The sequence below is a fragment of the Thunnus thynnus genome, chromosome 13, assembly GCF_963924715.1.
Source record: "Thunnus thynnus chromosome 13, fThuThy2.1, whole genome shotgun sequence".
In the NCBI taxonomy this organism is placed as follows: domain Eukaryota; kingdom Metazoa; phylum Chordata; class Actinopteri; order Scombriformes; family Scombridae; genus Thunnus; species Thunnus thynnus.
This window is the reverse complement of record NC_089529.1, coordinates 13,546,862-13,561,343: the sequence shown is the minus strand read 5'-3', so window position 1 is coordinate 13,561,343 and position 14,482 is coordinate 13,546,862.

Genomic DNA, 14,482 nt, shown 5'->3' with positions numbered 1-14,482 from the left:
GCTCTATTTACTGTCAAATCAAAACAACTTCACTTCCACTGTCAACCAGTCATTCCCAAGGTCTGCTGTAATGGAGCATTTTGTACATTAAGGTTCAAGGGCAAATAAATACACAGTTACGTCTGACATTCAGCTTTCGTGTTGTGCTGAAGTTAAAAGAAGACCCGCACTGTCATTATTGGCATTCACGTGTTGGATAATGTAGAAACAAGTTGATTCACGACATTAAAGCCGAGCTCATTTCCATACACTTCATTTGTCAGTGTCAAGCCTCCGCTGTGGCCTTGTGTGCCACTATATTCAGCTGTCAGTCTTCATACGGGGTTTCTCCTTCGCCACATCAAGGCTTTTATTTTTCCAGATGTGTGTGCACACGTTTATGGACTGTATGTTCATTTAACCACAGAGTGGGATTCTTTATTAGTGATGTTCTAAGGTTAATTGGATATTAGCTGCCGACATCATCTGAGTCACATGAGGCCAACTTTATTAAGCGATTATTTGTGTGGCTTGATTCAAAATGTCACGCTCCATTGATGTGAATGTTAGATTTTTGATACTTCTTATCTAGTCAGAGAACTATAATGTGCAGAAGAACAGAAATATCATATGAGCGTATCCAGTACACAACAAAATAAATGTACAAAAACTCATCATGGGCGCTGCAGCGATGATACAGTCTTGTGTTTGAGAGAAGTGGAAGACTAGCAAAGAAACACACTCAGTCTAAACTAAAATGGCGCTTTGTTTCTCTTTTGAGGTAGGGATGGTCTGTGTGTGCAAATATGTGTTTTGTGTTAGCAGATGAGATATGCACACATCAAATGAAGTTGTAATTTGTTACGATAGCTCGGGGCACCACATAACCTCTGTTTGATTAGATTTCGTGCAAGGGACTGTTTGCTGCAGAGAGCAAAGTGTTTGCAAGGCAGTCGCGTTATTGCGTGTGTGTGTGTGTTTCTTTGTTGAAATGCTTGATGGCAGCAGGCTCGGAGAGGTAAGCATGGAGCCGGAGGGCAGATGCTGATATAACGGTCTGGCATTATCAACTGCCACTCAGCATTAGTTGGCCCCTTACCCTCACTCCATGTCCGCACCCCCGCACTGACTCACACTCTGCCGCCTGCTTGGCCACTCACATAGATTAACACTGGTACACCGTGCTTGCATTTAATGGAATACACACACACACACACACACACACAGGAGAACAGACACACACCTCGCAGTAATAGTTCCATTTCTCCCTCAGTTATGCATTCTGTCTCTCTCTCTCTCTCACACACACACACACACACACACAAGCACGGAGACAAACACACTTCCCCTCTCTTACTGTAATGTACATTACAGACAAATGAACCTCTGGAAGAGGTTGGGGCATGCTGTTACTGATGGTTCCCTGTACAAACTGCGAAGACAAGAGGTGATGACTGTATGTGGATGGCCTTTTGTTCCGTTTAATTAACTTTCTCTTTTTCACTGTTGGTGTAGGACTGAGGAGAGTTGCAGGGTCATCAGGCAAAGCTGAAAAAATCAACACGACTAAAACAAGGGGAGATAAGGAATGATGAATTCCCTGATTTTTTTTTTTTTTTTTTTGCTGACATTTTGGCCACAATTATGGTAATGCAGGCTGGGGGATCTTTCGGCAAGTGTGCTAATGCAGCTCCCCTCACGCAGAAAAGGGTCTCTACCTGGAAGTGATAAAATAGAGCTTGTGATTAACAGAAGCTTTTCCGCCCACGCCACTTTGTCAGAGGAGGGAGGGACAAGTAATTGCACCGTAAGGTTCCTATAACACAATGCATAACTAGGACTTGATATGTGCAGGACCCTGGCGCCCACACTATAATCTACAGTTTCATCTTCTTCTTTTTTTCATATATGTTTTTCAAAAGTTAGAATTTGCTGCGAGCTACATTAAGCTACACAAATTTCTGATACAGTATGCGTGTTGTGTTTGTATCACAGGAGACAAGAATCTTTGTTTTATTGGTGTACAAAGGAATATGCACCGTTTAAAACAACTGGTTTAATATGTTTAATTACACTGATTATGAAGATTATTATTTATCAGTGTTTAAGTACAGATACAGCAAGTAGAACTTGACAGTGTTTGACCCAGTGTCAGTCCCCCCCCTCTCTCACTCTCGCTTTTGCTCTCTGTAAATCAAATGTTTGTTCATGTCAGAGAGTGCAACACAGTGTTACACAACATCTGCTCTACTTGATGAGACTTAAGTGCTATTCTGTTGCACTGTTACTGTGGGTTTTTACATTTAAGCAGCGGCGTTTATATCTGTAAAGTGATGCAGTAAAACAGTGTGACAGCAGTGAGAATGAGAACGATATCCACGCGGCAGCTGCATATATTGATGCTGAAATGCTTGTCTTTAGTATGGTGACTAATCAAAGCGGCATTCCGGTATTTAATGTACACACTTGTACATTAAAGCAGGAAAAAAGTGATGGAGAAAAGCACTTTAATAACTATAAGGAGCTTTGACAGAAACAGTATAGTGTCAAGATCATGTATGCAGTGTTACATGTTACTTTGGAACTTTCCAAGGAGGGAACAGCAGCCAATATGAGGAGCAAAGGCGCATATTTGGCCTTTTTGTACAATGCTGCTTGTAAAGTATTAATGTGGGTTAATCCATGCTCGAAAAGATACAGTTTGACAGTTAAAACTGGACCAAATGCAAACAGAATGCAGCATGGCAGAAAGCTGCAACTACAGTGTACTGTGATGTAAAAAGATAGAATGAAAACTAAACAGAAAACAGAATAAAACTATAAAAAAAAAAGAGATATTTTTAGCATGCAGGAAAAGAAAATGTCTCCAAACCTTCCATCCTCCCAGCTCACTTAAATCCTTTATCACTGAAAAGACCAATGTCTTTCTGTTCATGTTGTACAGTACTGTGAATGAACACCATCCACTAATAAATAATCCATGGTGGGTGAACACCTCCACCTTGATGAATATGGTGTTAAAATTAATATTTGAATCTATAAGCCAATATAAATAATGTGATAGAATAAGCTCTGAACAGCCGCAGAATGCCAAATGTCTAACGCATAAATTAGGCCTATGAGAGGAGCTATGGTGGGAGCCGATGGAGCCCCTCGGGAAATGGATTCTGTGTGAATAATGTGTGCGCATTGTGGTGATTGTTGTCCTACTCTCTCATTGTCTGCTACTCAGAAATTATTTACCCCTTGAATATTAGCTGTAAAATGCACATTGCAACCTTTGAGAAACTGGTGGCGTCAGTGACGGATGGTGTTGCTGGCCAGAAGCAGGCAATGAATTTGAGGTTGATGAGGCGACTCATATCAGAGCGTGCGACATCAGCGCTCACCATCAATCTCTTCCCCCCCTCTCCCCCTGTAGACATCTGGCACATGCATCAGCAAACACACTATTGAAAGTGAATTGAACCCAACCCTGACAAACACACACATACAGACGGCTTCAGAGGCAATTCTGCACATTCAAGGCCTCATGACAAGACACTAGGCCTGCAGCCAGCTGCCTCTAATGTACTACAGTAGAACCTAGCTGGAGACTTTATTAGAATAATAGCCTGCATCCACATCATTTGTAATGACTCCACCACAGAGCACAGACTGCAGATGTACAGTAATGGCAGGGAAACCACACTTTTGCAGACTATCACTATAACATGTGCCAAATTTCAAAACACATGCATCACTAGGCATTGATGTGATGTGAAGCATGTTCATTATCTCATGAAAAACACTGCCTTTGATAATGTGTTGCAATGGCAGCTTTTTTATTTGGATTGTATAGCAGGTATGCAGAGCTTTTTTTTTATCTTAAAGACGCTTTTTATCGGTATGTAAATTCTATAAGTTTTACATTATTATTTTATTCTTATGTTTTTCCCCCCATTTTGAAAGCTGGTGGTTTTATCAGATTTATCAGATGATTTTTTGTTTTTTTTATCTCTTGGTAGACACAGTATTTCTTAGTTCTCAAGCTGTATTTTTATCAAAATTTTATTGCCCTGACCGAATGTATGGAAAAGATGAGATAAACGTGATGAATCTGGAAGATAATACACTGGTTGTTATGAAGTGTAAGGATGTGTTGTTTACAAGAATGGCCAGTATTCATGACAAAGAAGCTGTTACACTATTGTCGTCTGATATATTATTGGAGGTCAGTGAGAATATAAAGTTTCCTTGAGCTATCCAGTCCTTCAAATAGATACAACATGATTTGCATCCCAGTTGTACAGCAGCCAAGAGAGTTCAATGCCCTGCAACTTACGAGAACACAAGCAAATTGAGAAACATTTACCAATATGACAACATATAGTCGGTATAGAGAAATGTGCTGCAAACACAGAAAAATAAGCAAATACAGACATGCTGCGAGTCATCCAGAACAAATCTAGGTTATAACAAATTATATTTCCATGGGAAACTAAAAACTGTTGGACAAAAATGCTAGTAGGCATGTGTCTTCAGTTATATCTGAATCACACGGCCAGAGAGTTAACTCAAATATTTTTGGTTCATTTTCGTAAGTATTCACTAGTTTTTGGAATGGCCCGGCAAAATTTCCATTTTGTACTGTATAAGTTGCTTTGTTTTTATAATGGCAGCATTTTCTTTTCAAATGTGACATATGTTTTGTCAAAATGGAGTTGTTTTCTTCATTTGTAGTGCGTTAAACCTTCTTGGCCACCATAGACTTGAGATAAAAGGATCTGCATGCAAACCCTTTCTGCCTCCTGTCACAAAGGGTCTCTGTAGGTTAGTGAATGGGATGTCCTGTATCTTCAATAATCATTTGTCAGCTCAAATGAGTCTTTTTATGAACAAAGATTTAATGGACTTTCCCTGAAATGTTGTTTCCACTTGTCTCTTTAGAACAGGGTTCATAGATAGTTCTGGTTTCAATGGCCCGAGGGTCAACAGGTTTGAAGTTGTTGAATTTCTAACAGGCTTTCTGTCAGAATTTCTGTCTGTGTTGCTGGCCTCCTCGCTGCATGTACTGTAAGCCTCATGTACACATGTGCAGGCTACACATAGGCTATACCTTGAGGCAGACAAACAGAGGGAAAGACGAGTCCTCCAAAACTCCTTGTTGAAATGAAAACTGTTATCGGTTATCAGTGCACCACCTGACTGGAAGGGAAGTAATTTGAAAGCCGTTTGAAACGCGGTAATTTGCCGGTGTGACTCATCGCCAACACCTACAGCGACAAAACCTCTGATCCTGCAAAGGAAGAATAGGGTAGCACCTCTTGTGTGTGTGTGTGTGTGTGTGTAACAGACCAACAAGCTGGCATTTGAGGTTTATAGATGGAAAGCTATAGGAAGATGTGTAGCTTCAATCATAATTATGGATCATACATTTAAATATTTTCTGTTTCATTGTAGAAAATAGGACAACATAAGTTTAATTTAGTAACTGATAATTGGTATAATTAAGACATTCTGAACTGAGTCTTGATTACACACACGAGCTACAGTGTCTGCAAATGTAAATTGGAACACAGCCTGTTTTATTTTTCAGCCAGTCATCAGATGTTTTTAAATGTGCCCTGTGCACATTTATTGACACTCCATAAAATGGGAAAACAGTTTTGCTGTGGGATTAAAAGGATATCAAAAGGCTGATATACAAAACAAACTGCCCACATTTTGATATCAGACAGGAAGCCAGGGTCCAGTTAATACAATTTTGATGACAACCTGATGGTATCCCAGCAAAAGAGGGCACGCTTACTTGAGGTGTCAGGGTGAGGCAAATTATCATGATTAATGCAGGGTTACGACTAGGCAGCGATGTAATCAGTCTCTCACTTGTTAATCATTATCTCTCCCTGATTAATTTTGGCTCAAGATTTGAAATAAGATATTAAACTTCATTGTGCTTAAACAAGACTTCCCATCAAAGATCCGGTTTAAAAAGCAATCCATCAGCAAATGATAAGCTGTTATTCTATGATACAGATGTGAAGCCCTGGAGTTAGCTCAAAGTAAATCACACATTAATAATGAAGATAACTGCACAGTAAGACTAACATATCAAATTCTGAGCTTAAGAAAAGGACAAATAATTAACTTGTAACTCATTTTGACTCGAATGTAATCAATTACTCATTATTTTATATATACTCAGTTACATTACTCATTACAAGCGCCTTTCACCTACAACTCCTCCTCCTCACATCAAATCTTCTATAATTAACAGGTGTTGAAATAGAAAAAAAAAACATTGTGATTCCACAACCAGCAAGCCAGCAGCTAAGCCCCGGTGACAAGTCCTCACAGTGAAGTTCCCCCACCAGCCATCTCCTAGCCAGGTGTCTAGCTGCCTGCTTATTCAGTAATGCAAAGCTGTTTTGATTTTTACAGCCCTCCCTTATTTTTAAAACGTATCTTATTGTGTGCCTGAGCTTCAACAGGATCTCTGTGCTACTGTACGCTGTAGACTTTGTATGTTTCTGTTGAGCTCAAGTCTCTGAAGCCAGAGTGAACATCCAACTTTGTAGGCCCTTCTGAAAACATGTTCACACAGGTCAGTGCTCTTTCCTGTTACACTAATGGCACCATCGTTGCCGTAATATCAGACGTGCTTCGTGTTAGCTTCATTTAAACAGAGCTTTGATTTTACTATTTAAGTGTCTTCACAGCAACACAAAGTTCTTCTTATAAGGAGATGCTGTTTGCTAAGTTGTGACAGATACAACACATGATCTCTCATTATTTGTCAAAAGACGACAGTTTTCTGTAATGAAAGTGATGTTATTGCTATTTGATTTCATTGTTCAATATCAGAAAGATGTGTGAAGGATTTGAATTCGTCTCTGCAAACTTGAAAGTGTGTGAGATGACAAATTATGTAAAAATGTAAGTGTCAACACAAGTTGAGATGCAACAACATTCTGTAGGTACAAGCTGCCAACTAGGCAATCAACATAATAATTATCACTTGTGAACTGATTGGTGTTTAAGGTGCAATGCTTTACATGTGGTGAACTGTGCATCGTGCACTCAGTGACTCAAAGGAAAATCAAGGTTTAAAGGTACACTTTAAAATAAAGTACACAGTCTCACAACAAGTTTGTCTTTTATGCACCACAAGTTTGCATGAGATTATTGTGTGGCAGTACTGATCCTCCAGACCACAGCTGATTGGAAAGTAGCCTGAGAACCAGCTACCAGCCACATAAAAAAAATAAAGAAAAACAAATAATAGTCACTTGGAGACTTGGAGAAACCACCACCGTCGCCACACCCTGATTGGCTAAGAGGGGAATGAACTCAGCTGCCCTCAATTACTATTAGGGAGCCAGCCCCTACACCCTGCACAACAGGTGATCTGAATACCCCTCCAATCAACCCCAGAGGGATTTCGACATGCGACTATCCGAATTCGGAACAGGGAGACAGGGAATGGGTGACTGCTACAATAGTATCTAAGAAGAGTTTCAAGGGCTCTGAAGTTTAAGCATTTTATAAAGCGTACCATCTGCAAAAATCTTCTTTTAACAAAGTTTTTTAAAAATGTGCATAACATTTATAGTTCATGTATATGTGGGAGTAAAACAAATAAATAATAAAAACAGAATACCTAATCATTACAAGCTCATGAAATCCCAGATTTGACATGAACAGCCGACAAATGAATGAATATGTATATATGTGTGTGTGTAAGTATATGTACTGTTTTCATTTGATGTCTTCCCTGACACTGTCATAATCACATTGAAGTGTGTAGCCTAATCCTCACATCCCACACCTTTGTTTGTTTTAAAATCACACAATTAGGCAGTGAAATTAATGAATTCAACAGAGTTGGACACCTTCAAAGGCTCTCACAGGGGCAACGTGTCAGGAACGTGATCAGGCAGCCTTCCTTTTGTTCAGCTTTTATCAAGTTAAATTTATTTGCATGGCCTTGTCGTGATAACAGTCTCAGAAGGCTTTGCAGGTCCAAGAATATTATCAAGAATAATCAAGAATATTATTTGCAAGGAAACCCCCCCTATCATTTGTGGGAAGATCACAAATAATGAAACCCCCTTTCAGTATTAATATGGGCCATGAGTACTGGTATTATACTGGTCATATTATAGTCGTAGTAAGTAATAGTCTTTTCAAAATTTAGGGGAAATTTCTTGGTTGAACTATTTTGGGGGGAAACCAAACAATATATTATATATATATATATATATATATATATATATATATATATATATATATATATAATACATAATATTTTGTTTGTTTAATCCATACAAAAACCAAAGTGTAAAATCGTAACATTGTGGTTTCACGGGGGGCTATGTGCCGGACTATTTCTTGGCCAGGTATCATACTAAGACTTACTTGTAAATCCTCATTTAAGTAACTTAAAGCATCATCCACCAAAACTAAAAAGTTTTTACTGGGGAATTCATATTTCCTTGTGAAGGGGTGGATGTCCTCTTCTACATAGCTTTTCAGGCCTGTAATAATAATAATTTTTTTCTGTGTCAACTCAGACCAAAAAAAAAGAAGAAAAAATCTAGGTCCTCATGGTAGCCACCGGGTAAAACCTGAGCTTGTAAATGTAAAAGGATTCAGGCATTAAAAGACTGTATAAGAGCTTATATCCAACCAGCTCAGAATTCATAAAATCCATTTTCCAGATAGCAGATTACAATGAAATTTCCCATTTCTTTATCTGTCACTTCTGTTAATCCAGACACTGATCTCCCTCAAACAAAGCTGTGTTTTCTATATGTAACTGAATGTCATAAACATTTCTCTTGTCTCCTCTATCATTTCAACACACAACCTCCTCTATTATGGCTGCACGTATTCTTTATAATTTCTGTTTCCCCTCTCTCTATATCTCTCCTCTATATGTTCTATTTCCAGGCGTGAGCCATGCTTATCTCAGTGTCTGCCAGTGTGCTTGAGAAAGAACAAGAGACAGCATTGACAGCAGAGAAAAAGCGAACAAGAAAAGGAGGACAGCCTAAGCACCAATATATGGGAGAATTTTCAAGGTTTATTTATGTCAGTTATAATATATTTATATTAATCATATTGTTGTTGTTGAGTGAAATCAATATCCTCTAACACCCACAAAAGAAGTTTTTTGAACATTTACTTTTAATTGTAGTCTCAGTGTGTTATTCAACACCGAAACTTGGGAACCTCCATCAGTTATAAATAAACCAGAGAGCCTCATCACTTGTTACTATGGAGAAGACAGCGGCTATAGCCTAGCTTAATTTAAATGCTCCATTGTTGTGATCAGGAACAAAACCATTGTTCCAAAAACTGTGTGTCTACATTGTGTACACATACATTAACAAACCTTTGTTTGAGAGTTGCATAATACTAAAAATGGGCATGCAGGACAGAAAAAAGAAATGAAAAACATGACAATTGTGGAATTTCTGGGTACGTTCACAGAGATAAAGAAGATGCGGTTTTATTACATTCACCAGTCAGAAGTTTAACTTTTTTTCTGCTGCAAATCTTTTCTTAGAAGGAAAAAAAAACAGGCAGGACATGGTATGAAAGGTTGATGAGTGTTACCGGCTCTAAATTTGTGTTGGACTTGGCGTGAAAAGGCCTTTGGTCAGCTGCCTCAGTCACACACTTGATGCATACGAGCACCTCAGTGATGTATTTAGTGTTCCTCTCATATAGACAGAGAATCGGATGGTGCTTTAATTGAAACATTTTATCTTGTGCCTGTCCTTCTGATCTGGACAGATGCCTTGCTGATAAATTGGTACACTTTAGATTTTTTATTGACCCTGATGGACTGAAATAGTTTCTTTCAAAGTAAAAAAAAAACACTGCTGGATTGTGGATTACCCATTGTATAGTTACATTGCCATCGGAGCATATCACAATGCCTCCAGAAAGCAATTCTGTCCACTCCTATTTCCAAATGTCAAGATTTTTTTGTAAAGTTTTCTTCTGAAAAAAAAATCCATCAATGTTCTATTGTTGCCCACATCTCTCAATCTCAACCCCCATTATCATCCAAATAGTATTTCTTTGCCTTTTCGGTGCAAACTGCAGCATAAATTACCAAGACAAACTCTTTTTGGTGGATGTCCATTTGTGTTTTGGTACAGGGATATGTATATCTGTTGATTCAGTAATGCTTTATTTCACACTTGTGATGTTTCCTATAAACAAGGTCATTTGGCATCAACTAAAATATCATTCCCTCTGATCAGTACCAAGTTACACAGTTCTTCCCAGAAAACATCCTAGAAAATTATTTGAAAATTATTGGGAATTTACAGAACTATAAATTAAAATATCACTGTTGATTCAGCAATTGTAACAGATCAGAACTGTGAATTTTTGTTTATTATTATTGTCTAATATTTTACTTTTAATTTCTGTAGTATATTTACCTGTATATTCCCTGAACATACAGTATATTCCTGAATATCACATATACAGACATATGTATATGTACAGACATAACCTATTTAATTCCAACTTTCCAATTCTTGACTTGATGAATGTACAGTGTAATATACTATAGCATATTAACATAATTGAACAGTGTACTCAACAAATAGTATATTATAGTTAAGGTTATATTCTATTTATTTTTTATATTTGAGTTGGTCTATTTAGTTATTGTATATAACTTAGGCTTTAACTGTATTTGTTGCTTTTACCTACCTCATTGTTTTTGTATTTTGATTCATGTCTGCTGTAACACTTGGTTTTCCCTTTGGGATTAATAGTTTTTTATCTATTGACTTGCACTAACCATGTACAGAATATTACCAAGCACTATCATTATATATTTAAAATCAGTTCCCTGTAGTCCTGTTATGTGTTGGCTGCTGTACACTGCTATCTACATGAAGTTGTTGACTCATTCTTAGTCCCTTCGCTTTTGTACCTGCATTGCTATAAAAAAAAAAGGAGTAGTGTGATCATTGATATGCTATAATCATACACTTGTTATCTGAAATAATGCTTATTGTATGGATTTAGCTTAAAAACTAGCTTAACATTTTAATTGAAAAACATTCCTTTAGCAAACAAGGAGGGAAAGAGTAAATGTGACAGCCAACATTAAATGTTATAAACTGAATGCAAAAGATAGCCATTACATCAACATCATCAGCCCTAGATAATGTAATGTTAGCTAACGTTATGTTAGCTTACCCTTTCACTCTCAGGGTGGTAGCCTGTTTTTGTTGCTTTTCCCAGTTAGCATTTGCCTTAGTGGGTTTTTTAGCCATCTTTAATGGATTTGTAACTAGAAGTTAGTCCATCATTTTTTTTGTTCCTTCCACGAAAGAGTAACTAACATTGAAATATTGGTGTCATGCCATTGGTCTGACAGCCCGTTATTCTACAACCCCGTAGTCCCAAAATGTCCCATTGAAACAAAAGCCCTTTAGTTTGACAGCCTGTTATCCAAAAAACAGAGGCCCACTGCTCCAAAAGTCTGTTGCTCCGAAAATACCCACTCTCCCTAGAGTTTTTTGCCCTTAATATACTAGTGCATTTTGACGTGCAAGTGATAATTTTAACCCATATCTAATCCTAAACAAGTGGTTTTTGTGCTTAAACCTAACCAGACCTCAACCACAGCATTGTCACACCATAAAACATAATTATTTTTTAACAAGCACTTCAAAATACACAAAGATATTAAGGGCAAAAAACAAAAGTCAAGATGCTGCTTGGTTGTGCAACAGATCGATGTAGCAACTGCTGTAGATGATCAACTTCTCAACAGGAAAGATTTTGGATGGTGAGTTTTGGAGATTAATGGAGAGCTTTGGATACGGAAGGAATTAAACCCACAATATGTAGTTTCTGGTTACGGGTCTCTCAATCAAAACAATAACAAAAGACAGAGTTTGATGACATTGTGAAGTAGCGTGGGATCATGGGAGTCTTCTTCGTTGTAAAAACAACCACCATTGCCGTCATTGCGGTCAGCTTCTCCCAGTTAAGATTCCTTCAGTATTCATTGTTCAGGAGATTTTTACCAGGAGCCGATTTGTCCACAGAAGTCTCCTCAGTTTACGGTTAAAACCAGTAAAAACATGAATAAAGCAGTTTCATGTTAAAAATCAGTGTTTCTCCCACGTTGTTCAGCGGACACAGGATGTCAGAAGAGGCTGTGAGCCGAGCTGCTGCTAACGTTTGCTCATGTTGGTTTTTAAGACTATTTTGCAAGTTACTGAACAGCACTCAAGATTCAAGATTCAAAAAACTTTATTGTCTATCACATGATAGAAATTTGCATAGGTTAGGGCTCACATACAACATAAAAACATACACCCATGAAAGACTCACATAAAATGACATTAAAACATAAACAATTCCATCAATAAATAAGAGCAGATGTGCAAAGCTGCATTTTTTTTAATTATTAAAATTGCCTTGTTTAAAATGGATATGCAGTGGGAACCAAACTAACAGTACAACCAATCTAATTTCACAGCTGAAAAGCAAATAGTTGATGTTGTGTAGAAGTATAAATGTGTTGTTTCAGGTAATTAGCAGGATGTGCACCATTAAAAAAGGCACCAACACAGTACACTACAGCTGGCATCACATTAGCTTGCATTATGACAGAAGTTAGTGCTACCAGTTAGCAGGCAAGCTAACCGCTAAACGGTGGTGTTTACCTGCAGCCCAGCTGCCAGTTTAACATGATGTGCAGCCGATGAGTCTCTTAGCAGGGCATTGAAACGGCCGTAGAGGGTAATTTTCTCCAGCAGATTGGAGATGTGGTACGAGGCACTCGCCATGTCGTTGCCGTTAACTGTTAGCCTCCTGCTGGCAGACTGTGCTCCATCACAGAGCTGAACTGATACAATGTGCACTATAGTACAATATCTGTAAAGACAGATCGATCTAATATTGTCATATCGCACACCCCTAGTTGGAAACATTTGGGATACTGCAAGTACACAACTCCACAATATATATAACATAGGTCTAGTTGTTTTTTTAATGCAGATTTTAATGAAGAAAAGTTACATATTATATCTTTAAGATTTTAAAAGGTTAATTTGTTACATTGTTTAGTTCTTATTCGTTAACGAAAGTTTTATTGCTGTACATGCCATTCTGTTGGCAAGTGTAGATGTGCATCAGTGTGCATCTACTAGATTGTGTCATTAAAAAATTGGAAAGTATTCATAAAAGATTTTTTAGATGGAGGAAGGCACTAAAACAGCAAAATACTGAATCAATGCTTCATTGATCTCTCCCAAAGCAAACAGAACAAGACAAGTGCCTGAACTTCTTTATTAGCTTTTTTGTGTGCTGCTACTTAAAGACAATTTGATGATACATTTAATTTATCTTAGTTTTAGTTTAATTACTGTAAAAAATTTATGGAAAGTAAAGTAGAAGACATTTTAAGAAGTTAATTGAAATTGTCACCCATGACTTGGAGATGCCAATCAGAAAGATGAAGAATGTCTTTGTATGTGATATGGATGAAACTACAGACATTAGTGAGGGAGCAAATTTAAGTAAATGAAAACTGAAACACAGAGCAGCAGGGACTTTTGGATATATCAAACACCATTTATGTCAACACTGCGTAAGCCTCTTTTTCAACTGCTTCTGTGCAATTTATACAGCTTGCGTAAAGTGTGTAGTATTTTTCTTTTACATTTATGCTGTGGGTTTGTTGATTGCTGTAATTAGCATTGGTTGATATCGGTTGCTTGTCCCACAAGCTGTCTGTGATGTGGGGAAGTCACATTATGGATTGGGTAAACATTGACAAAATTGTCACCAAGATGTTCGGTGCTTGCTTGGTGTCATGGTAAGTGCACTTGTCATTTAATCTATTAGTTTGGTGTTAAAGTTTAGTACTTTTGTTGTTCATATAAGACATGATAAGCCTAAGGTGTTCTATGACATGGAATGAAAAGCAGGAAAACTGCTTCTTGTATGCTAACTACATTTTCATACAGCCATTGTTGCAAATAAATTGTTCTTCAATAAACTTTGGTTTGAATGGAACGCAAAATCATACCAACTCTCATTCACAAAGATTTTCACATGGGAACTAGTCCACAGACCTAACCTTGTTCACAGTAGACATTTTGATTTGTCATAGTAAGGAGAAGCATGGGTGTTACTAATAACATTAACGATGGCTCTGTTGTATTCAAGTGTCCCAGTAAGCCATGACCGTGTAACAGTGAGCCAGCATTCACAATACCAGGACTCTGGAGCCGATGTAGCTGATTCAGACACTACTACTACTACTGTGCCATGTAAAAATGTCTTTGATGAAAAAGGCAGATGTAAGGTTACAGTATCTTAGGAAAAAATACATGAACGAGGTTCATTGCTTGTCTTCGGAAACTGTACCTGTAGGTTTTGCAAAGAGGCTCGGTGCTGTTGGTTGTTAGTTTAGATTTGTGGTTTGTTGTCACCAAGGTCAACAGAGGATTGTTAAGCTTGTGGGGGC